The sequence below is a fragment of the Solanum lycopersicum genome, chromosome 10, assembly GCF_036512215.1.
Source record: "Solanum lycopersicum chromosome 10, SLM_r2.1".
In the NCBI taxonomy this organism is placed as follows: Eukaryota; Viridiplantae; Streptophyta; class Magnoliopsida; order Solanales; family Solanaceae; genus Solanum; species Solanum lycopersicum.
In genome coordinates, this window is record NC_090809.1 from 33429561 (window position 1) to 33451870 (window position 22310).

General features: G+C 39.1%; 1 long non-coding RNA gene across 1 annotated transcript; it reads left to right on the forward strand.

Annotated features, from left to right (window-relative positions):
- Nucleotides 1–120: 120 nt before the first annotated feature.
- Nucleotides 121–22109, forward strand: LOC138339099 (uncharacterized). Its single transcript, XR_011212150.1, has 3 exons — nucleotides 121–368; nucleotides 21417–21462; nucleotides 21553–22109. It is a non-coding gene; the product is annotated as an uncharacterized lncRNA (long non-coding RNA).
- The last annotated feature ends 201 nt before the right edge of the window (nucleotides 22110–22310 follow it).

Sequence of the window (22310 nt, forward strand, 5' to 3'; positions counted from 1 at the left end):
TATCACCAAAAATCTAATAAACTCGACGTCAATACATAATACTGATAAAAAAAGCATATAAAATGCATAAATAATATTATAATAGGCATATTTAAAAAAATAGAAGCAAACAAAGTTGAGGTGGTGGGGTTTTAATTTTTATATTTAATTTTAATTTTAATATTATTTTAACTATATTAGAAGCATGATTATAATTTGGGTATCAACCAGTCTATTTCTTTGTAAATAAATTACTGATTGAGGGCATTTTGTCAATTCAGTCCACAGTTTTATCTCCATCTTGCTCCACGTGGTAGGTAGCGTGGCATATATGTTTGCTTTCACCGACCCCTACATTTTGGATTCAACTCTTTGCCTGCATTCTTAAGGTAATTCATCGTCTCTCTCTTCACATGCTTTCTCTTCCTTTTGTCTCTTGGTTTCAATTTTTATTTGCCTTAAGATTGTTTGTTGCATTTACTTTTATATATGAGTTTATAAAGTTCGAGGCTAAGTAGAATTAGAATTAGGGTTGTAAGATTGTTTGTTGCATTACTTTTATAAATGAGTTTATGAAGTTCGAATCTAAGCAGAATTGAAATTAGGACTGTAAGATTGTTTGTTGCATTTACTTTTATATATGAGTGGAGGAATATTGATTGTATTGAAGTGTTAACCTAATAAGGGAATACATGGGAGATATATATAGGAGATATAGGGGAGTACTAATCCTAATAGGACTAGGATTAAGGAGTACTAATCCTAATAGGACTAGGATTAGTACACAGTAAATACTAATATTATTTAATACTATTTATTTAATACTATCTGTTATTATCCCCCTCAAGCTGAGCTGAGCGGAAGCGAACGAAAGCTTGGAACTGAGGTAATCGTGTTGTCGGCTCGGGAGAGGCTTGGTGAGAATATCAGCCGGTTGTTCTTCAGTGGCTACATACTGCACAGTCATGGTGCCGGCCTGAACTTCATCGCGAACAAAGAGACAATCGGTATCAACATGCTTCATTCTGGTGTGTAGGACGGAATTCTTGGCCACACAGATGGTTGATTTGTTGTCACAATAGAGAGCAGGAACAGTGTTAGTGGCGCGGAGTTCGCGAAGAATATATGTGACCCAAATGGTCTCAGCAACAAGAAGAGCAAGGGCGTGGTATTCAGCTTCAGTCGAGGATCGAGAGACATTGGGTTTTTTTTTGTACACCAGGAGATCAGGTTCGGCCCCCAAAAAATGAGAAACCCCGATGTAGATTTTTTGTCATTTTTATCATTCGCCCAATCTGAATCTGAGAAACCCCGAAGCTCCAAGTCCTTGGGTTGAATGAGTAAACCACGACCAAGAGTGCCAAAAATGTACGTGAGAATGAGTTTTAGACAATGGTAATCATGTTCACTCGGTTGATGCATGCGCTGAGCAACTCGGTTGACAGCAAACTGAATGTCAGGACGGGTAATGGCCAGATACTGTAGAGCCCCAATGAGGCTGCGGAAGTGGGTGATATCGACAAAGGGGGTGTCGGCTCCATTTGTAGACGAAGAGACTGCCATCGGTGTTGGTTGACTGGTGCATTTTTCCAGTCCAGCTTTCTGCAACAGATCTCGAGCATATTTGACTGATGAAGAAACAAGCCGCTGCCTGTCCGAGAAACCTCCATTCCCAGAAAATAATGTAACGGGCCAAGGTCCTTCATTTTGAAGGTAGTATGCATAGCTCGAGTGACATCCTGAATCAGAGCTGCAGTAGAGCCTGTAATAATGCTATCATCTACATAGACAAGAAGAATGACTGCACCTTATGCTGAATGTCGAGTAAACAGACTCGTGTGGTGTACGCAACACGTGAAGCCGAGTCCCTGGAGGAACGTTTTCAGACGTGTGTACCAAGCACGGGGGGCTTGCTTGAGCCCATACAGAGACTTCTGGAGTTTGCAAACATGTTGAGGGAAGCGGGGATCAACATAGCCCGGTGGTTGCGTCATGTAGATAGTTTCATCAAGCATGCAATTAAGAAAAGCATTAGAAACATCCAAATGATTGATGACCCAATTGTTGCGCACAGCGAGTGACAGTACCAGGCGAATGGTTTCCTGCCGAATAACAGGAGTGGATGTCTCGGAGTAATCAAGTCCATACTCCTGATTGTAGCCTTTAGCAACCAAACGAGCCTTGTACCTGGAAATACTGTCATCTGCATTGTGTTTAATTTTGTACACCTATTTACAGCCCACCGGTGCCGCCCATGGGGCTTAGGTACAAGAACCCAAGTTTTCTGATCAGTCAAAGACTTAAACTCGTCATCCATAGCATGACGCCAATAAGCATTTTTTGAGGCAACAGAGTAGGTTGTTGGTTCACTATTGGGAAGGGGTATATTTGGTAGTATGGTAGCCTGAAAGGTTTTGGGTTTAAAGATATCGGCTTTGCCATGAGTTAACATGGGATGAGTATTGGGGGGTGGCACGGGCGGTGGTGATTCGGGGGTGGCCGAGAAGGACCTAAAACGGATCAGGCTGGAGATGTTGTGGGTATGGGGTGGTTCGGGTTGGTTGTGAGTGTGGGTGGTGGTTGCGGGTGTATTGTGGGTGACGGTCGAAGGGGTGATGAGGGGTGGTTGGGTAGTGGTTGGAGGTGTGGGGGAAGGTGGTGAGGGACCCCGTGAGTATGTTGGAAAAGGGGAAGGACGCCAATGAATGATGTATTTGTGGAGGAGGAAATAGACTCGTAGGGAAACTCATTTTCGACAAATTTGACATGACGAGATATATAGACTTTATGAGTTTGTGGGTCAAGACAGCGATAACCCTTGGAGGTAGGATGATAGCCCAAAAAAATACAAGGACGGGATCGGGGTTGTAATTTGTGAGTAATATGAGGGCGTAGCCAAGGGTAGGCAAGACACCCAAAGACGCGGAGGTTGGTATAATTGGGAAGTTCTTGGTATAGGAGTTGATAGGGTGATTTATTGGAGAGAGTGTGACTGGGCATTCTGTTAATGAGGTAGTTTGCGGTGGCTAGAGCTTCTACCCAAAAGGAGACAGGGAGATGAGATTGATGTAGAAGAGTAACCACCGTTTCAATGAGATGGTGATGCTTACACTCAGCCACCCCATTCTGTTCGGGAGTGTATGGACAAGAGGTTTGATGTATAATTCCCAGGGATTGCAGAAACTGGCCAAAGATTTTATTGACATATTCCTTTCCATTGTCACTTCGAAAAAGTTTAACATGAGAATTGAATTGTGTTTTGACCATTTTTTCAAAAGTGACAAAGGTGGTGTATGCCTGTGATTTGTGTTTTAGTGGGTACAACCAAGTGTATTTTGTAAAATCATCCACAAAACAAATATAATAGCGAAAACCAGCAAATGAAGGAACAGCAGTAGGACCCCATAGGTCAGAATGATTAAGTTGAAAAGGTGCAATTGTACGCTTCTCAGATAAAGTAAAAGGTAATTTATGAGATTTAGCAATTGAACAGGAGTCACAATTGTTTACATGAATGGAAGAAAAACCTAATTGAGACATTAAAGAATTTATTATTTGAGTAGACGGGTGACCCAAACGACTGTGCCACAACAGACTGTGGCCATCAGCCGAAGAGCCACCGGAGCCACAGGAATGCTTTCTGAAACTTGGTGGGCAGACGAACTTGTGCCAGGAAGAACGTACAGACCATGCTCACAGGGGCCCTGAAAAATCACCCTCTTGGTAGTATTGTCTAGGATCTGAAAACCATTAGAGGTGAACAAGAGTGAGCAATTATTGTCTTTTGCGAATTGGTGAACTGAAAGGAGATTAATTTTAATAGCAGGGACGTGGGTAAGGTTACCTAGGTGAAAGATAGCGGTGGGGGTTTTAATGGTACCCGTGCCAGTGTGAGAAATATGAAGGGACTCACCGTTGCCAACAGTAATACCATTGGAGCCATGATATGGATTTGGAGCGTTAAGCTTGGATAGATAAGAAGTAACGTGCATGTTGGCCCTAGTATCCAACAGCCATTCAGAGGAAGGGTCGGCTTGAGATGCATAATTGGCACGGTTATCACTATTTGGGCTCTCCTCATACCGAAACCAGCAACGAACAGCGGTGTGTCCTGTTTTCTGACAGATTTGACAAGTTGGATGATCCCGCTCGTAGGTGCCCTGCCCGCCGCTGGAAGATGACTGCCCGCCGCTGCCGAAGGAGTGTAGGCTGTTGTTGCTGCCGTGCTGATGACCGTCGTACGGCGGACGACTACCCTGTCGACCGTCGCGCCCGCGTCCTCCGCTGTTTCTGCCGTAGCTGCCGCGGCTCCCCTGCCGGCCGCCACCACGCTCCCCGCGATAGTTTTGGCTTGCGGTGAGGGCGGTGGCCGGCTCCATAACAGCGGCTTCTCGGAGAAGAAGTTTGCTCTCCAAATTCACGTTGATTTCTTCACTTTTTAGCCATGAGGAGAGAGTAGTCAGGTCAACGGGCGTTGGACTGATGCGAACCGCCTGTTTAATGGAGGAGTAAGCTGATGGGAGCCCCCGAACGACGCACATGACGAGATCTTTTTCGGGAATGATTTCGTTCACAGTGTTGAGGGCTGTGATGATGATGGAGACCTCGTCTAAATACTCCGCCATAGTTTTCGTGCCTTTGATAATTGTGTGGAGACGATCACACAATTGAAAAATATGAGAGTGAGAAATTGATGCATAGCGTGTTGCGAGGGCCGTCCACAGGGCTGAAGCAGTTGTGTAGGATCGGACGTGTTTCTGAACCGTGGGAGAGATGACCGCAATCAAACATGATCGGATTTGGCCATCCACGACTTTCCAGGCGGCATGGGCCGGATTGGTTTTTTCTGATTTGTCCGTGGCAGTGATGACTGCCGGCGGTGGTTCTGTGCTTCCATCGACGTATTTGAGAAGGTAATTGGCCTCAAGGGCTATAAGAACGGTGATTTTCCATGTAGGGTAATTTATGTCTGATAATTTTTCGGGAATCAGGGCATGAAGATGCCTGAGAAGGAGTTTAACGCCAGAAGGAAGTGAATCAAGAGGATCCACCTCGGTTGTCATGGCTGCCGCCGCCCAAGAGAAGAGAGGGAACGATCGGTGCCCTAAAGAGAGAAAAAAAACTAGAGAAAAGAAGATCTAGGTTTTCTAGCTCTTGATACCATGAAGGAATATTGATTGTATTGAAGTGTTAACCTAATAAGGGAATACATGGGAGATATATATAGGAGATATAGGAAGGAGTACTAATCCTAATAGGACTAGGATTAACGAGTACTAATCCTAATAGGACTAGGATTAGTACACAGTAAATACTAATATTATTTAATACTATTTATTTAATACTATCTGTTATTAATGATTTTATGAAGTTCGAATCTAAGAAGAATTGGAATTAGGGCCGAAATGGCTATACAAATATTCAGACAACCATTAAAAAGAAAAAATAAACAAACTTCTTTTCTTCTTCAATCCATTTTCCTCTAATATGGGTTCTGTCAAAATTAAACAAGAAAAACAAATAAAAGATCACTTTGAGCTTATTACTAAACTAAATTGGGAAAATAAATAAGTAGAAATCAAGAAAATTGTAATTGGAAGTCTTCGACATGAAGTAAACCGTGGTTACAAAAATGATGAGCAAAGAAGAGAACAAAATTGTAGCACACCAAAGTGGAGTTGATTCCATATGATTGGCAATTCTTCAGGGTCAATTCTTAATATATGTATGGTAACACCAATTATAATAGGCACAAGCAAAAATGTTAGAAGTTGATTAACAAGATATTGCTAGCCAAGTTTGACATATTTCCGCTTTACTAAAAAATTCATTTTTTATGATTACATAAGCAAAATCCAAAAAAGTGATTGATTGCTTGAATGTCGAGCCATCTACTCGCGAAATCACCCTGGAATAAGAGAAATTTGGGACGACATATTTTGGAGAAGAATGAAAAATATTACAAGTGAAGAAGTTGAAATTTATATCATGAAATTATTGCTAAATAATTAGCCATGTAAATGTCGAGTTAAATTACTGAGACAAATTATAGGCTACAAATAGAATATTATAATTTAAGCTGCAATATAAGATGTGATGTTTCCGGGTCGTTGAGAGAGATATTGAAAAATTGAACCTTTGGGAGATGATGATGATCATTCTACTTACAAAACAGTTTATGTCGAAGTCATTAAAAGAGCTTTTCCCATATTATTAAGCTATGACTTTATTTATTACATACATCATTATAATGTTCTCTAGCTTTTCAAAAAATTTCAATATATATATTATCGTATTAACGTACACTTCTTTTGGTAATGTTTATATGTAATCTCGACATGAAACATATAAGGTTGTAGACATATATCAACCCATAGACATTAGACAATCAGCATAAAATTAAAAAATATCAACTGCTCCTTCTACAGGATTAGGAGGTCACTCTGCAAACCTTTACATATATTATTACACTTAGGAATTCTATATGCTAAAAGAAATAACAAGTAATTCTCGGACCAAGAACCTGCAATAAGTACAAATAGTGTACACAATTACTTATTGGGACTTAATCCATGTTTTGGTACAATTGTACAAAGTTATTGACCTCTTATCTACTAGCTTTGACTTAAAATTCGTCTCCCTTCAATATTTTGTCCATGGGATATCATTAGTGATAGCCTAGAGTATCCTGTGTATAATAGTTGTTTTCTCTCTTTTATACCTTTAATTATGCTTCTTATGCTTTGGATATACATTGGTTCACTACTCTTATGTCAAACAACTAAATATGTTTTCTTCGTCCGAGATTTTCATCTGCGTCATTGTAATTACAGTTCACGCATATATTCAGGTTTCTTAACTTTGATAAATACCTCTCCTTTGTTTTTTTTAGTTGTCACAGTTAATCTTATTCGATTTGCCCATCTCTTCTCTGTTTCTTATTCTTACATTCCTGAAGAAATCTATTGCCATACAAAAATTTCAATAATGTCGAACAACTGTGATTAAAACCCCAATAGTATAACCGCCAATAAACAAGATAAGCGTCAAGAATTATACCTACTGATGGTACTAGACAGAAAAATAACTTCTTTGGCTTGGAAAAAGTGTGCAAACGTAGCTTATCTAAAAAATTGTGGCCTGCTTCATAACACTTTGTTTACAGATCAAGCTTGTGATGAAGGATAATACTGATAAGTTTTATTACGTCTTGGTTTCTTGTATCCTAGTGTGTAAAGGCTTTTAATCTTGTCGTACCTAAGTAATCTAGGACACTTGGTTATTCTCTACGTATATATATATATCTCGTGTATGCTGAACATATTATTATTGAAGAAGAGTTTTCTTGTATGGTATCGGAGCCCCAAGAGGTTAAAACAACCAAAAAACAGAATAGAGAACTGACTCCAGTGGCAAAGGACGATAATATCTCTAAAGCAGCATCTGGCTCGCTAGGACCAGATTTGATTGCAACAGCACAAACCTCATTCACTAATATACCTTTATTGTCACCAAATCGTGCACACCAGTTACCAGTTAAACTCACATCCTCAAATTTTTTATTGTTGAAGACGCAATTTTTTCCGATGGTTCGAGGATGCAGACTTGGTCATCATATCGATGGTAGTGCAGTGATTCCAGATCAATTTCTGACTGGTGATCAACCTAATTTTGCATACCATGGTTGGATAAGACAATATCAACTTGTGTTAAGTTGGATCGTTGCTTCAATCTCCGAAGGTATTTTAACTCAATTGATTGGTGCAAAGACGGATCACAATGCATGGAGCAAACTTGTGGCTGCCTATGCATCTGGTTCAAAGCCACAGATTTGTGAGTTGAAAACACAATTATACACACTACGAAGATATAATGAAATTATTAAAACCTATGCACAAAAGGTAAAGGGAATTTCAGACAAGTTGGTTGCATTGCAGCATCCCGTTAATGATGATGACTTGGTTGAATTCATTATCACTGGTTTGGGACCAACCTATCGTCCCTTTACAAGATCACTTGAATCGCGTCAAGAGGATATTTTTTAATGCTTTATACGGATTGTTGTTGAATGAAGAACAACAATTAAAAAGAGATGAGGCTCTTAATTACATAGCGCCGACAACACAATTCACTCACAACTCTGTTGCTCACAATCGTGGACGGGTTAGAGGTAGAGGTAATAGAGGTCGTGGTTTCGAATAAAGTTTACTCCAAGATGGATCATAATAGTGGTTTTCAACACCATACTCCATCCTCTAATATTCAGCCTTTAATCACAGTGCATCAACCATTATTTGTCACAATTGTGAAGGAAAAGGTCACATCGCACGAGTATGCCCGTCACCTAGAACAATTAACGGAACTCGATCTTTGGGCAAACCCGTCTCTAACCTAGCAAAGACGCAACCCTTGCCTACCCAAGATTGGTTTATGGATAGTGGCACCATGAATCATATGACGACTGACCTTAATAAATTTGATATTCACTCTGAATATAAAGGTCCAGAGGAGGTAACTCTAGGTAATGGCTCTAAACTACCAATTTCACATATAGATAAAAGTTCCATTACTTCTTCTGCCAAAAAGTTCAAACTTGACGATTTTCTTCATGTACCTACAGCTACTCCAAATTTGGTATCCGTAAATTCTTTTGCCAAATCTAATAATGTCTCAGTTGAATTTTTTCCTAACCATTTTTCGATTAAGGACTTGGCAACGAGGGCACCACTACACACACAACGTTGAGTAGTGACGGGCTATATTTGCTCCCAGTTACAAAGTTATCATCTCCGGCTTCCTTTGTAGCTTCTTTCAGTACTTGTCATGCTCATTTGGCTCATGCGTCCTATCCTACCGTTCGTCAAGCATTACCATCAATTGTTTTAAAGTCTAGTAAATCTTCCAGTGTATACACTACTTGTGCAGTCAGCAAAAGTCATATGGTCCCTTTTAGTGATCTAGTTTTCAGGCCTCCGACCCTTTTGATTTGATTTGTTCAGATGTTTGGGGTCTTGCCCTAATTGATGTAAATGAAGGTTACCGTTATTATGTGTTTTTCGATCACTTAAATAAATATACTTGGATATATTTTCTTTTCTTTAAGTCTGATGTTCTCTATGTGTTTATTCAATTTTGTACCTTAGTTGAAAAATATTTTGATTGTTCTATTAAATCTTCTAAAGCTGACTAGGGTGGAGAGTTTCAAGCCTTGACAATTTACTTACGTGATAATGAAATTACACAACGTTCTTCTTGTCCTTATACGCTTGAACAAAATGGTTGTGCTGAAAGAAAACATAGACATATTATCGAAACTGGTAGAGCATTACTACATTATGCTAATGTTCCCTCTCATTTTTGGACTAATGCTTTTGAAACTGCAGTCTACACCATTAATAGATTACCTACGCCAAGACTGCAAAATCAATCTCCTTTTTTTGATAATATTTCGAAATGATCCATATTATTCTCTATTGCGTGTGTTTGGTTGTCTTTGCTTTCCTTGGCTTCGTCCTTATTCGAAGGACAAATTATTACCTCGCTCTAAACCTTGTGTGTTCTTGGGATACAGTAAAATTCATAAAGGATATAAATGGTTTGATCCTACTTCCTCCAAATTTTTTGTATCTCGTCATGTTATCTTTAAAAAAAGTGTGTTTCCTTTTCTGATAGAATATATGCCTTCACTTAACAAGTAATGGACCAGGTCCCTTACTACACTTATGAATAAAACATAAGGGTAAATGCAGTAAAATCAACACAATGATTTTACGTGGAAACCTCCTTGCTTAAGGGAGTAAAACCACGACCTATCTCACAAGATTTTCAATCGTTTTCACTAATCTTCAAAAGCAAAAGCGAAACACGATTACACCAAACGTAAGAAAGAGTTATCAATCTTACAGTTAAGCAATAGTCCTCTATTGCTTAACAAGCCTAAGTAGAAAAACAATCTACCCACTAAGCTATCCCACCTGGACAAACTAGACTTCTAAAACAACACACCAATTCCTTTATAAATTCAGGAGTGGTTTACAATTTAAGAACAAGAGAATAAATTCCTAAACAACTAGACGAAAAGCTCCAGATATTGCTGTTGTCCTTGGAATAATTCTGCCTTTGCTTTGTAGTAGCTTTTGCAAGAGTTCTTGAAAAGTTTTTATCAAGTTGCAAAAAAAATTGACTAAAATGTTTAGGAAAGTGCCTTTTATATGGGCAAGTCACTTTCCTAAACTTCTTTGCCATTGGCTGGAAAAGTCACACTTTCTGACGCCATCGGGAAGTGTGCACCTATTTTCTGTACCGTCTCCAGCTGGCAATCGACTGGCTCATCATCATGAGAGCCTGGTACCTCTACTAGGTCCATGGGTTTGTTTCATCTACAATACTCAAATAAGAACCCTGCAATGCTCAAGTAAGAACCTGCAATACTTAAGTAAGAGACCCGGTACCTTTACAATGTCCCTAAGTTTGTCAAATCATCAAAACTACAAATAACATTTTCCCCCTTTTTGATGATGACAAACTATGATCTGAGATCTTCTCCAGAATTGTTCCCCCTGACTGTATGTTCCCCCTTACTGTATGTTCCCCTTTTGACTTATTTATCATTTAGCTACTCAGAGTTTACCTCCCCCTTTTGGCATTATAAAAAAGATATGCAGTAAACCAGTGATGTCAACATAAATACTGAGTAAGATCAAAGCTAATAAGCAATCAAATAGTAGAGGAAGAGCAATCACAAAAGAAGATTTCAAGAACAGCAAAGGAATAAAGTAACCAACATGCCATCATAACATAAATACATTAAAAACAAACTAAAAATCCATCAACACAATGATCAGCCACACAAAAAAAATGACACAGGGAAGGATTGATTAACAGTCTAGGAAGAGGGGGGAGTTTGAGATAGGGACTGGATAACAAGAGTGAGTCGTGCATTGGCAGCATCATTATCCTTGATGGCCTTTTCTTGCAGGGCAGTTATCTTCACCTTTAACTCATCATTCTCTTTCTCCAGAGCTTGAACAACTGAAGAACCAGGTCCCTCACTCTGTGCAGTAAGCAGTTCTGCTTTGAGTATAGCAATTTCTGCTTCTTTACCACTCAACCGCACAGTGAGCTCTTCAATCTCGTGTTTAAGCTGATCCAGGTCCTCAAAAAGTTGAGCCATCTTGCTTTTTGGAAAGCCTCTGCATTCAATGCATTCACATTCAAACAAGGTATGCTCAGAGATAGTTTGTTTAACTGTCCCAACCTTTCCAACACTAAGAGGAATTAAAAAATGCTTGAATACTTCAGTGAGAAAGTATCCATAACCCATTCCATGAACACCTTTCCTCTCAATGAGAGTTTTGTGAATGTGCTCAATCATTAGACTAGGAAGGCTCAGAGCTTCAAAGCTGCACAACATCTCCATCACATACAAGTCAGCAGCAGTAGCAAGTGTCCTCTTTTTTGTGCGAGGAAGGAGCACCTTGTTGACGAACTCAAAGACCAGCTGATACTCACTCTTCATGATTTTCTTATAGATCCCAGCAACCTTAGTTGTGGGTGTCTTAGAAATTATAGAGGCAAACTTTGAAGAGCAAGTTTTGCCCAGCACAGACCGGGTCCCCTCTGTAGGCACTCTGAAGATTTTTCTCAACACCTCCTCATCCAAAGATATGGCAATATCGTTTACCCGTGTGAGGAGACTCCCATCTTCCATGAATTGAACATTGTAGTAAAATTCACGAACCTCTTCTTCATAGAGGATGGGGGATTTCTTGTCGAACAGGTGCAGCCAAGATTGAATCTCCACCATGTTATGCAGAGAATCCATGCCAGGAAGAGTTATAATCCCCATATCAAAAACTCTTCCTGCGAGAACTGCTTGTTTCCTCAGGCTGTCAACTACTTCTTGCATGTTGACATTCTCAACTTTCCTGGCTTGAGAACCAGGTCCCTGTGATTGCTTTCTCTTCTACCCTTTTGACTGTGATTGTTCAACCTTCTTTGTAGCCCGTTCCCTTTTCTTTTCTGACTTCTTTTTCTTAGTTTTCTTCTCTGCTTCTTCTCCCGACAACTCAACCAATTTTTCTTCAGGTATTCTAAAATTTGATACCTTGAAGGTTCTTGCACTTCTAACTGCAGCAGCAGAACGTGCACTTGCCTTCAAGGCATCAGCCATCAACTTTTGTGCAGCAGACCTTGTAGTAGGTCGTCTCCTAGGAGCCTCCTCCACAACCTTTTCCTTCCCTTTTCTTCTCTCAACCTTCCATTTTAATGGTTCTTCCTCACTTGAAGATTCAGAGGAAGAGGAAGAAAAGTACCGTCCTAAATCAGGGGTTTTATCAAAAATGGGTTGAGAAGGCCTTACCTCTTCTCTTTCCAGGACATCAGTATGCTCTGCTCTGGCTTCTTCTCGCATCATTGCCAGGCTTTCAATCACGAGTTCCTCACTCGCTGCCAGTATGTTAGACTCGGAAGCCCTATGTTTTGGTAGATCTCCTTCAAACATGTTGTCAGGCAACATATCTTGAAATAGACCAGGTCCAGTAGGCACTGCAGAAGTGTTTAGATCTATGGAGAAGAAAGGGTTATCAGGAGTGTCTTGTGGAGGACTGGGTGGGGGAGGAAGTCTGGCTTGAGCAGTTGTTGGAGAATAGAATGCAAGGGGATCTATTTCACTACGAGCATCCAACATTTGTTTAGAAGAAGATGAAGAAGAAGACATGTTTGTGATACTGGAAGGTTTCGTTGAAAAGCAAAAAGAGGAAGAAGAAGACAGATTTTGCCCTTGAATTTGATAAGCCTTTTGAGAAAAGAGAGATGAAGTTAAGAGATGATGAGAGTTTCAAAAAAAAGAAAAAGGCCTTTTAAAAGAAGTGAAAGGGTGCCAGGTCCTTGATTGGATGCGTCGTTTGAGGGAGAAATGATGGGACTGATCGGTCAGAGTAACCGATGACTGACACGTGGCATTTTCAACGGTCAAATTTTTTCAGTTTAAATTTAATGTATAAATGCTAACCTGGACAGGTACCAGGTACCATGATAGAGTTTAACTTCATTCCTTAATTGTTCTAGTCTCTTCTTTTGTTGAGCAGGTCCCTACTGAGAGTATACCTACTAAAGATACAAAAAGGGATCTTTGTTCAGATATTTAAAATTCACACAAAGGATACCTGCACTGCAATTCTATCCATCAAGGGAGTTCCACTGTTGGAGGCTAAAAGCATCACTTGGAGATCAACATCCCCAACTTTAACCGATTCCTATCAAATTGATCCTTGCTGAGAGCCTTGGTGAAGATGTCTGCAATCTGTTCCTCCGTTGGACAATATGTGAGCACAATATTTCCCTTCTCAACATTATCTCTCAAAAAATGATGTCTAACATCAATATGCTTTGTTCTCTTATGGTGGACTGGGTTCTTTCCCATACTAACAGCACTAGTATTGTCACACATAAGAGGAATTGCTTTGATGTGGATTCCAAAATCTTCTAAGTGTTGCCTGATCCATACCAATTGAGAACAACAGGCTGCATCAGCTACATATTCAGCTTCAGCAGTTGAAAGAGCCACAGAGTTCTGCTTCTTGGTACCCCAAGAGATAAGTGATGATCCAAGGAAATGAGCCATTCCAGAGGTGCTCTTCATGTCAACTTGATAACCTGCAAAATCAGCATCTGCAAAACCAACTAGATCAAAAGTATCACCTACAGAATAGAAGAGAACCAGGTCCCCTGTTTTCTTCAAGTATCTAAGAATACGTTTTGCAGCCTTCAGGTGTGAATCACGAGCACATGCTTGAAACCTGGCACACATTCTAACATTATACACAATATCAGGCCTGCTAGAAGTCAGATATAACAAGGAGCCAATGATTCCTCTGTACATTGTCTGATTCACAAGGGGATCAGATTCTTCTACTATCATCTTGGAATTTGTTCCCATAGGAGTATCAATAGGTTTAGAATCAAACATATTGAATTTCTTCAGCAGCTCTTTGATGTACTTCTCCTGGCATATTGAAATCCCATTTGATGATTGCTTGATTTGCAGCCCCAGGAAGAATGTCAACTCACCCATCATACTCATTTCAAACTCCCTTCCCATTAGTGATGAGAATTCTTCACAGAGATGTTCTGAAGTAGCTCCAAAAATTATGTCATCCACATAGACTTGAATGATAAGCAATTCTTGTTCTCTTTTTAATAAGAACAAAGTATTGTCTATCTTGCCTCTTTTGAAACCATTCTTCAGCAGAAACTTTGACAACCTTTCATAGCATGCTCTTGGAGCTTGCTTCAGACCATATAGTGCCTTATTTAATCTGAACACATGATTTGGTAGCTCTGCATCTTCAAAACTAGGAGGTTGCTTGACATACACCTCCTCTTTGAGATCTCCATTCAGAAATGCACTCTTCACATCCATTTGATACAGATTGAACCCCATAAAAGCAGCAAAAGCTATTAAGATTCTAATAGCTTCCATTCTGGCAACAGGTGCAAAAGTCTCATCATAGTCAATTCCTTCTTCTTGATTGTATCCTTGCACCACCAGCCTGGATTTATTTCTAGTACTCACTCCATTTCCATCAAGTTTGTTTCTGAATACCCACCTAGTTCCTATTATTGTTCTGCCTTCAGGTCGAGGAACCAGGTACCATACCTTACTTCTTTCAAACTGATGGAGTTCTTCTTGCATAGAATTGATCCAGTCTGCATCACCTAATGCTTCTTTAACATTCTTGGACTCAATAGACGATATGAATGCTGAGAATGCAACTAGATTTCTTGTTTTTGATCTAGTTTGAATTCCAGAATTCAAGGGAGAAATGAGATTATCAAGAGGATGTGATGAACTATGCTTCCATTCTGACTTTGCAGCAGACTGATTTGGCAGATCAGCATGTTCTTCTTCATCAAGAGTGACATCATCTTCTGGGGAGTTTGATGTACTCTGGCTGGAGTTTTGAGTAGTACCAGGTACCATATCATCCTGTTCAACCTCAGCATCCTTTTCAGGTAGACTATGATTCTGATCATCACAATCATTTTTCAGTTGTTGATCTGCATCAGCTTCAGCTCATTCAATCTTCTTGGATTTGAGCATTTTCAGCACATCATCATCATCATTTGATCCATCATTCTTCAAGATTCCATTTTCATCAAAGACAACATGAATGCTTTCTTCAATGCATTGTGTTCGTTTGTTGAATATTCTGTAGGCTTTGCTGGATGAAGAATATCCAACAAATACTCGTTCATCACTTCTGGGATCAAATTTTCCCAGATCATCCTTCCTATTATTCAGCACAAAACATCTGCATCCAAATGCTCTAAAATAGCTCAGCATTGTCTTTCTGTTGTTGAGCAGTTTGTATGGAGTCTTATTCAACACAGCTCTTATTAGACACCTGTTGGTAACATGACATGCTTTGTTAACAGCTTCAGCCCAGAAACTTTGAGGAAGATTTGATTTAATAATCATAGTTCTGGCAATGTTCACCAAGGTTCTGTTCTTTCTTTCCACTACTCCATTTTGTTGAGGAGTTCTTGGAGCAGAGAAATTGTGGCTTGTACCATTTTCCATACAGAATCTATCCAGTGTTGAGTTTTCAAACTCTGTGCCATGATCAGATCGAATGCTGCAAACAACTTGATTCAATTTGGTTTGAATCATTTTGAAGAATACCACCAGCTCTTCAGCTGTATCTGCCTTTGATCTAAAAAATCTCGTCCAGGTGTATCTTGAATAGTCATCAACAATCACCAAAATGTACTTCTTGCCATTTCTGCTTTGAACCTTCAAGGGTTCACATAGGTCCATATGAAGCAGCTCTAAGGTTCTTGATGATGTTACCTGATTCTTGGGCTTAAAAGATGATCTGATTTGCTTTCCCTTAACACAAGCTTCACATATTTTATTTTCAGCAAACTTCAGCTTGGGCAAACCTCGGACCAGGTCCTTAGAAATCAACTTGTTCAATAAAGATGAACTCACATGCCCCAGCCTACGATGCCAGAGATCAGCATTTTTATTTTGAGCACTAAGACATGTTAAGTCATCTCCATGAGACATTTTTAAGTTTTCCACATACATATTTTTACTTCTGTGTGCAGTGAGAATTACTTTGTTTGTAGTTAAACTCACCACAGTGCATTTCTCAGAAGTAAACTTGACCTCATTTCCTCTATCAAAGATTTGTGACACACTTAGCAAGCTGTACTTCAACCCATCCACATGGTAAACATTGTCAATTGAATCTTCAAGAGATCTTCCTACTTTGCCAACTCCCAAAATGTACCCCTTCTTGCCATCACCAAATGAGACACCTCCTCCTTGGAGGGTCTTGAGTGAGAGGAAGTTCTTTACATCACCAGTCATATGCTTAGAGCAACCACTATCCATATACCAACATTGACTGCTGCTCCTCTCACTCACCTGCACCAAAAATTACTTGTTAAGCTTGGGAACCCATTTCAGCTTGAGTTCCCAGTAGGCAGACAAAGGAGTGATTAGATTGTATTTGGTCCAATATGGTAGATTTTGAAGCTTTCTAACAAAAGACATAGGAGTAGGGACAGATTTTTTCTTTGAAAATCTGTGAGTTGAGACAAGCTCTGTAGGACCAGGTCTCTCTTTTAGTATATTTTGCCTTTCAGCATAATTAGAGAACCTTTCACATGAGTTTCTCCAGCTAGCACACTCATCCTTCAAATGTCCATTCTTACCACAATGAAGACACAGCAGATTGTCAGACACAAACACATACTTACTGTGAGGATTATAAGGAGGACTTATGTTCAGACTTCCTAGTTCTTTCTTATTGAAATTACTCTGATTTGTTGCATTTGACATTAACTTTGAGGATTTGGTCAACTTAAGAGATTTTTCAAGTTCTTCCTTAAGTTTCACAATATCCTGTTCTAATTTGTTACTCTTTTCAAGTGACAGACTATGATTTGTCTCAGAGTTTTTTAATTTTTCTTGAATTTCAGCTTGCAGACTATTTGACCTTCCATTCAGCTTTTCAGCTTCTTCAGTAATCTGATTCAACTGGTTCTTAAGTTCAGAGTTATTTGACTCTAGAGACACCATTCTTGACATTTTCTCTTCAAGTTTAACTTTGTTTTCAGTTAAACTTTCAAGTTTAGCATTCATGGTGTCTCTTTCAGATGTTAACTCTATCACAAAATCATGCATGACTTTTGCCAAAGTTCTCAATTTTTAAGAGAATATTTATCCAAGTCATTTTTCATATCTAGAAGAGTTACCTGATTGTCCTCTTCTTCATTTTCTGTGTGAGCCATGAGAGCAAACATTTCATTGAAGACAGTTTCCTCCTCATGCACAGCAACCATGGACACATCTTTTGGCTCATCAGGGTCTTCTGAATCACTTGAAGAATCCCCCCATGCAGCAAGAGCCTTTTTGACAACCATATCAGTAGCATCTTTACGATCTCTGTTACCAAGTACCAGTCCCTTCTATTTTCTTTGTCACTCCTGTGTTTTTGATGTTCCTTGTTTTCATTCTTGAGCAAAGGACACTCTCTGATGAAGTGCCCAGATTTTCCACACTCGTAGCAAGTATCACCTTAAGCAGCATTTCGAGTCCCGTTTGTTCCTCTTTTATAAATTTTGTTTTTCCTCACAATTTTTTGAAATCTACTGATGAGATATGCCCTATCATCATCATCACTTGAATCTTCATCTGATTTATACTTCAGCATCAATGACTTGTCCTTCTTGGCTTCCTTCTTTGACAAATCATAGTTTCGATTCATCTCATGTGTTTTCAGATTACCAATCAAAGCATCCATAGTCAGCACCTTCAAGTCCTTGGCTTCTGTAATGGCATCAACTTTGCTCTCCCAAGACTTTGGAAGAATTCGAAGCACTTTCCTGACTTGTTTTGTCATGCTTATAGGTTCACCCAGACTTCGCAACTCATTTGTAATGGAAGACAACTTGGTGAACATGTCATGTATTGTTTCTCCTTCCTTTATTTTGAAGTTCTCATATCGTGAGGTAAGCATGTCAATCTTAGATTCTTTGACTTGTTCAGTTCCTTCATGTGCAGTCTTCAAGTAGTCCCAAATTTCCTTAGCAGACTCACAGGCTGACACTCTGTTCTACTCATCAGGTCCTATCCCACAGACCAGAAGAGTTTTAGCTTTGAAAACTTTTTCAATTTTTTTCCTCTCACCATCATCATATTTCTGCCTAGGCTTTGGAACAGTAATGGTCTTCTCTCCATCCTTTTCTTCCATCATTGGAACAAATGGTCCATCTAGTACAATATCCCATAACTCGCTTTCTTCAGCCATGAGGTAGTCATGCATTCTAACTTTCCACCAACTGTAGAAATGTCCATTGAAACGAGGAGGTCTGTGTGATGACTGACCTTCTTCGAGGTTAAGTGGAGCTGTCATTCTAAAGCAAATATCACTTTGTTGGTGTTAACCAAATAGAAAGTGCCTGCTCTGATACCACTTGATAGAATATATGTCTTCACTTAACAAGTAATGGACCAGGTCCCTTACTACACTAATGAATAAAACAGAAGGTTAAATACAGTAAAATCAACACAATGATTTTACGTGGAAACCTCCTTGCTTAAGGGAGTAAAACCACGACCTGTCTCACAGGATTTTCAATCGTTTTCACTAATCTTCAAAAGCAAAAGCGAAACACGATTACACCAAACGTAAGAAAGAGTTATCAATCTTACAGTTAAGCAATAGTCCTCTATTGCTTAACAAGCCTAAGTAGAAAAACAATCTACCCACTAAGTTATCCCACCTGGACAACCTAGACTTCTAACATAACACACCAATTCCTTTATAGATTCAGGAGTGGTTTACAATTTAAGAACAAGAGAATAAATTCCTAAACAACTAGACGAAAAGCTCCAGATATTGTTGTTGTCCTTGGAATAATTTTGCCTTTGCTTTGTAGTAGCTTTTGCAAGAGTTCTTGAAAAGTTTTTATCAAGTTGCAAAAAAACTGACTAAAATGTTTTGGAAAGTTCCTTTTATATGGGCAAGTCACTTTTCTAAACTTCTTTGCCATTGGCTGGAAAAGTCACACTTTCTGACGCCATCGGGAAGTGTGAACCTACTTTCTGTACCGTCTCCAGCTGGCAATCAACTGGCTCATCATCATGAGAGCCTGGTACCTCTACTAGGTCCCTGGGTTTGTTTCATCTGCAATACTCAAATAAGAACCCTGCAATGCTCAAGTAAGAACCTTCAATACTTAAGTAAGAGACCCGGACCTTTACAAGGTCCCTAAGTTTGTCAAATCATCAAAACTACAAATAACATTTTTCATCACAAGATGCTACAGTTCCCGAAACATCACCTAATGTCACCACTGATCCTCTCATGTTACACCTTCCAGTTACATATCCGCCTCTAGTTTCACCAATCTCCTAACCACATTCACTATCTAGTCATCTTGATTCTATTCCTACAACTACATCTGGAACTCCACATCCTTCGCTACTACACTCCTCTACTAATGAAACTTCTCCGTGTGTTGACCTCTCTAAGTGTGAGTTGTCGGTTGTTACCTCTGACTATATTCCTTCTTTGTTGCCTTCAACACCAGCTCGTCAAATGGTTACGCGATCTTAAACAGGTTCATTACAGTCGCAACAACCATTCTCCATGTCTGCTATTACTCCTTCATATGAATAACCTACATGTTACACTCAGGCTATTAAGACTAAACATTGGTGCAATGCTATGGCTGAGGATTATAATGCCCTAATACAGAATGGCACCTGGCAGCTTGTGCCTCCTTCTCCATCACAAAATATCATTGGTTGTCGCTGGATATTTAAGACAAAATTGAAGGTTGGTGGTTCATTAGAGCATTACAAGGCACGACTCGTTGCAAAAGGATATCATCAAAGGCCTGGGGTTGGTTTTGTGGATACATTTAATCCAGTTGCTAAGACTACCAGTATTCGTTTGTTACTCTCGTTGGCTGTAACTAACAGTTGACACAACTAGACATATCTAATGCTTTTCTACATGGAAACTTGGATGAGACAGTATATATGTCGCAACCTCTTTGTTTTGCTGACTCCTCTCGTCCAGATTATATCTGTCTGCTCAAGCACTCTCTCTATGGTCTCAAACAGGACCTTTGAATGTGGAATAAAACGACTCACTGATGCTCTTCTTTCTCTTGGATTCATGGGTTCAGAGACTGATACTTCTCTATTTTATATGTCCACTCCAGGTGACAAGCTTTTTTGCTTGATATATGTGGATGATATTTTAGTAATGGGTAATAATCTTGTACGTATCAATGCTTTGGTCGCTCAACTTCAATCTCAATTTGCTGTCCGCGATTTAGGGACGTTGTCCCATTGTTTGGGTACTGCAGCAACTTGGACGAAAGAAGGATTATTTCTATCGCAACATGAATATGTCACTAAGCTTCTTCATCGAGCACAAATGGACTCATGCATTCCTGTTACCACTCTAATTTCCCTTGCTTCAAAGCTTTCCTCTTCTAGTGGAATTCCCTTGAGTGATCCTAGTATGTATTGTAGTATCATTGGTGCCCTATAGTATATGACATTCACTTGTCCCGACATAGCTTACACAGTGAATAAAGTTTCACAGTTTATGCACTGTCCTATGGACACTTATTGGGTGGCAGTGAAGCGTATTTTGGGATACATCAAATCTACATCTTCTCATGGTCTATTCTTATCACATACCACGACCACCCTACTTCATGGTTACACAAATTTTTATTGGGGAGGCGATGTGGATGATCGAAAGTCTACCACTGGTTTTGCGATATATCTTGGCAACCACTTGATCTCATGGTCTTCACAAAAGCAACATGTTGTCTCCAGATCGAGTACTGAGGCAGAATATAGGGCCTTGGCAGTTGCGACTTCGGAACTCACTAGGTTGAGTTCCTTCTTTCGTGATATTGGTAGCTTCAACTCTTCTACTCCTATTCTTTGGTGTGATAATTTGAGTGCTACATACTTGAATGTCAATCCCATTTTTCATTCTCGCACAAAGCACATGGTGATTGATTTCCATTTTGTTCGAGACAAGGTTCATGCTAAATCTCTTTCGATTTGCTATGTAGTTCACATGATCAAATAGCTGATTTACTGACTAAGACATTTTCGAAGTCACGATTTCTTGAATTAAATCCAAGTTGACAGTGGTTCTTGACAGTGGTGTTGAACCACACTCAACTTGAGGGGGAATGATGAAGGATAATATTGATAAGTTCTATTACTTCTTGGTTTCTTGTATCCTAGTGTGTATAGGTTTTTGGTCTTATGGTACCTAAGTAATCTAGGAATCTTGGTTATTCTTTATGTATATATATATCCTCGTGTATGTTGAACATATTATTATATAGTTTTCTGATAGCTTGCACTGCCTTTGAAAATCTAGAATAAATTTGAACATAAATATGAACGATCCTCAATGCCTCAAATAGGTACGTAACAACCTATCATACTCCTTTTTTAACTACACAACAATTTTTTTGCATTTTAATATGAACTGTCACTTTATTTTCTTACTGCAGGTATTTTGTCAGGCTTCGCTGCACGACGAAACTTTCAACTTCCGCAAAAACATATGGCGACTATAAGAAAAAAAAGTAAATATGCAAATATGATGTGTGATATGTATTATGCATGTCTATCGGCACAATACATATTGTGCTCGTGCGAGCACACACATTCACCATCTAGTACTATATTAGAAGAGTTAAATAAGAATTGAGTATCAACATGTGTGTTTTCTGTCATTAAATTTCTAATTATAGACATTTTTTTCATTCCATTTTTTAGTAGAGTAGTATCCTAAACATTATGTGGCTTTTGCTTGTATTGCCAACAATAAAGCATATCAAGCTATACGTGGCATATGTCTCCACAGACTATATAGCCACTACATGTATGCATGTATATAGATAGGTTTCTAATTTGTTTCTCTCTTTTTTTATTCCATTAATTTTTTAATTTTAGAGTCATAAATTCTCAGGTTGCATAGTCAATGTTGCTTTGATTGACTAATCAATTGTTTGAAGAACAAATATTGTTGTTATATCTTATCTGATTTACTTGACGATGTTCAGTTTCCCGCCTTGCTCATAAAGCTCCAAATAGAGTAATTTGGCCAAATGAGTAGTAAAAAAATTTATGTGTGGAATTCTAGTTTAATGAATTTGGTTATAGTATCTCATTTGAGGTTGGTAAATAGTCTAATTGATCATAGAAATAATTGTATATCTCTATATTAGTTATTTCTTTCACGTTTTGTAGGGGAAATATTTGGTGC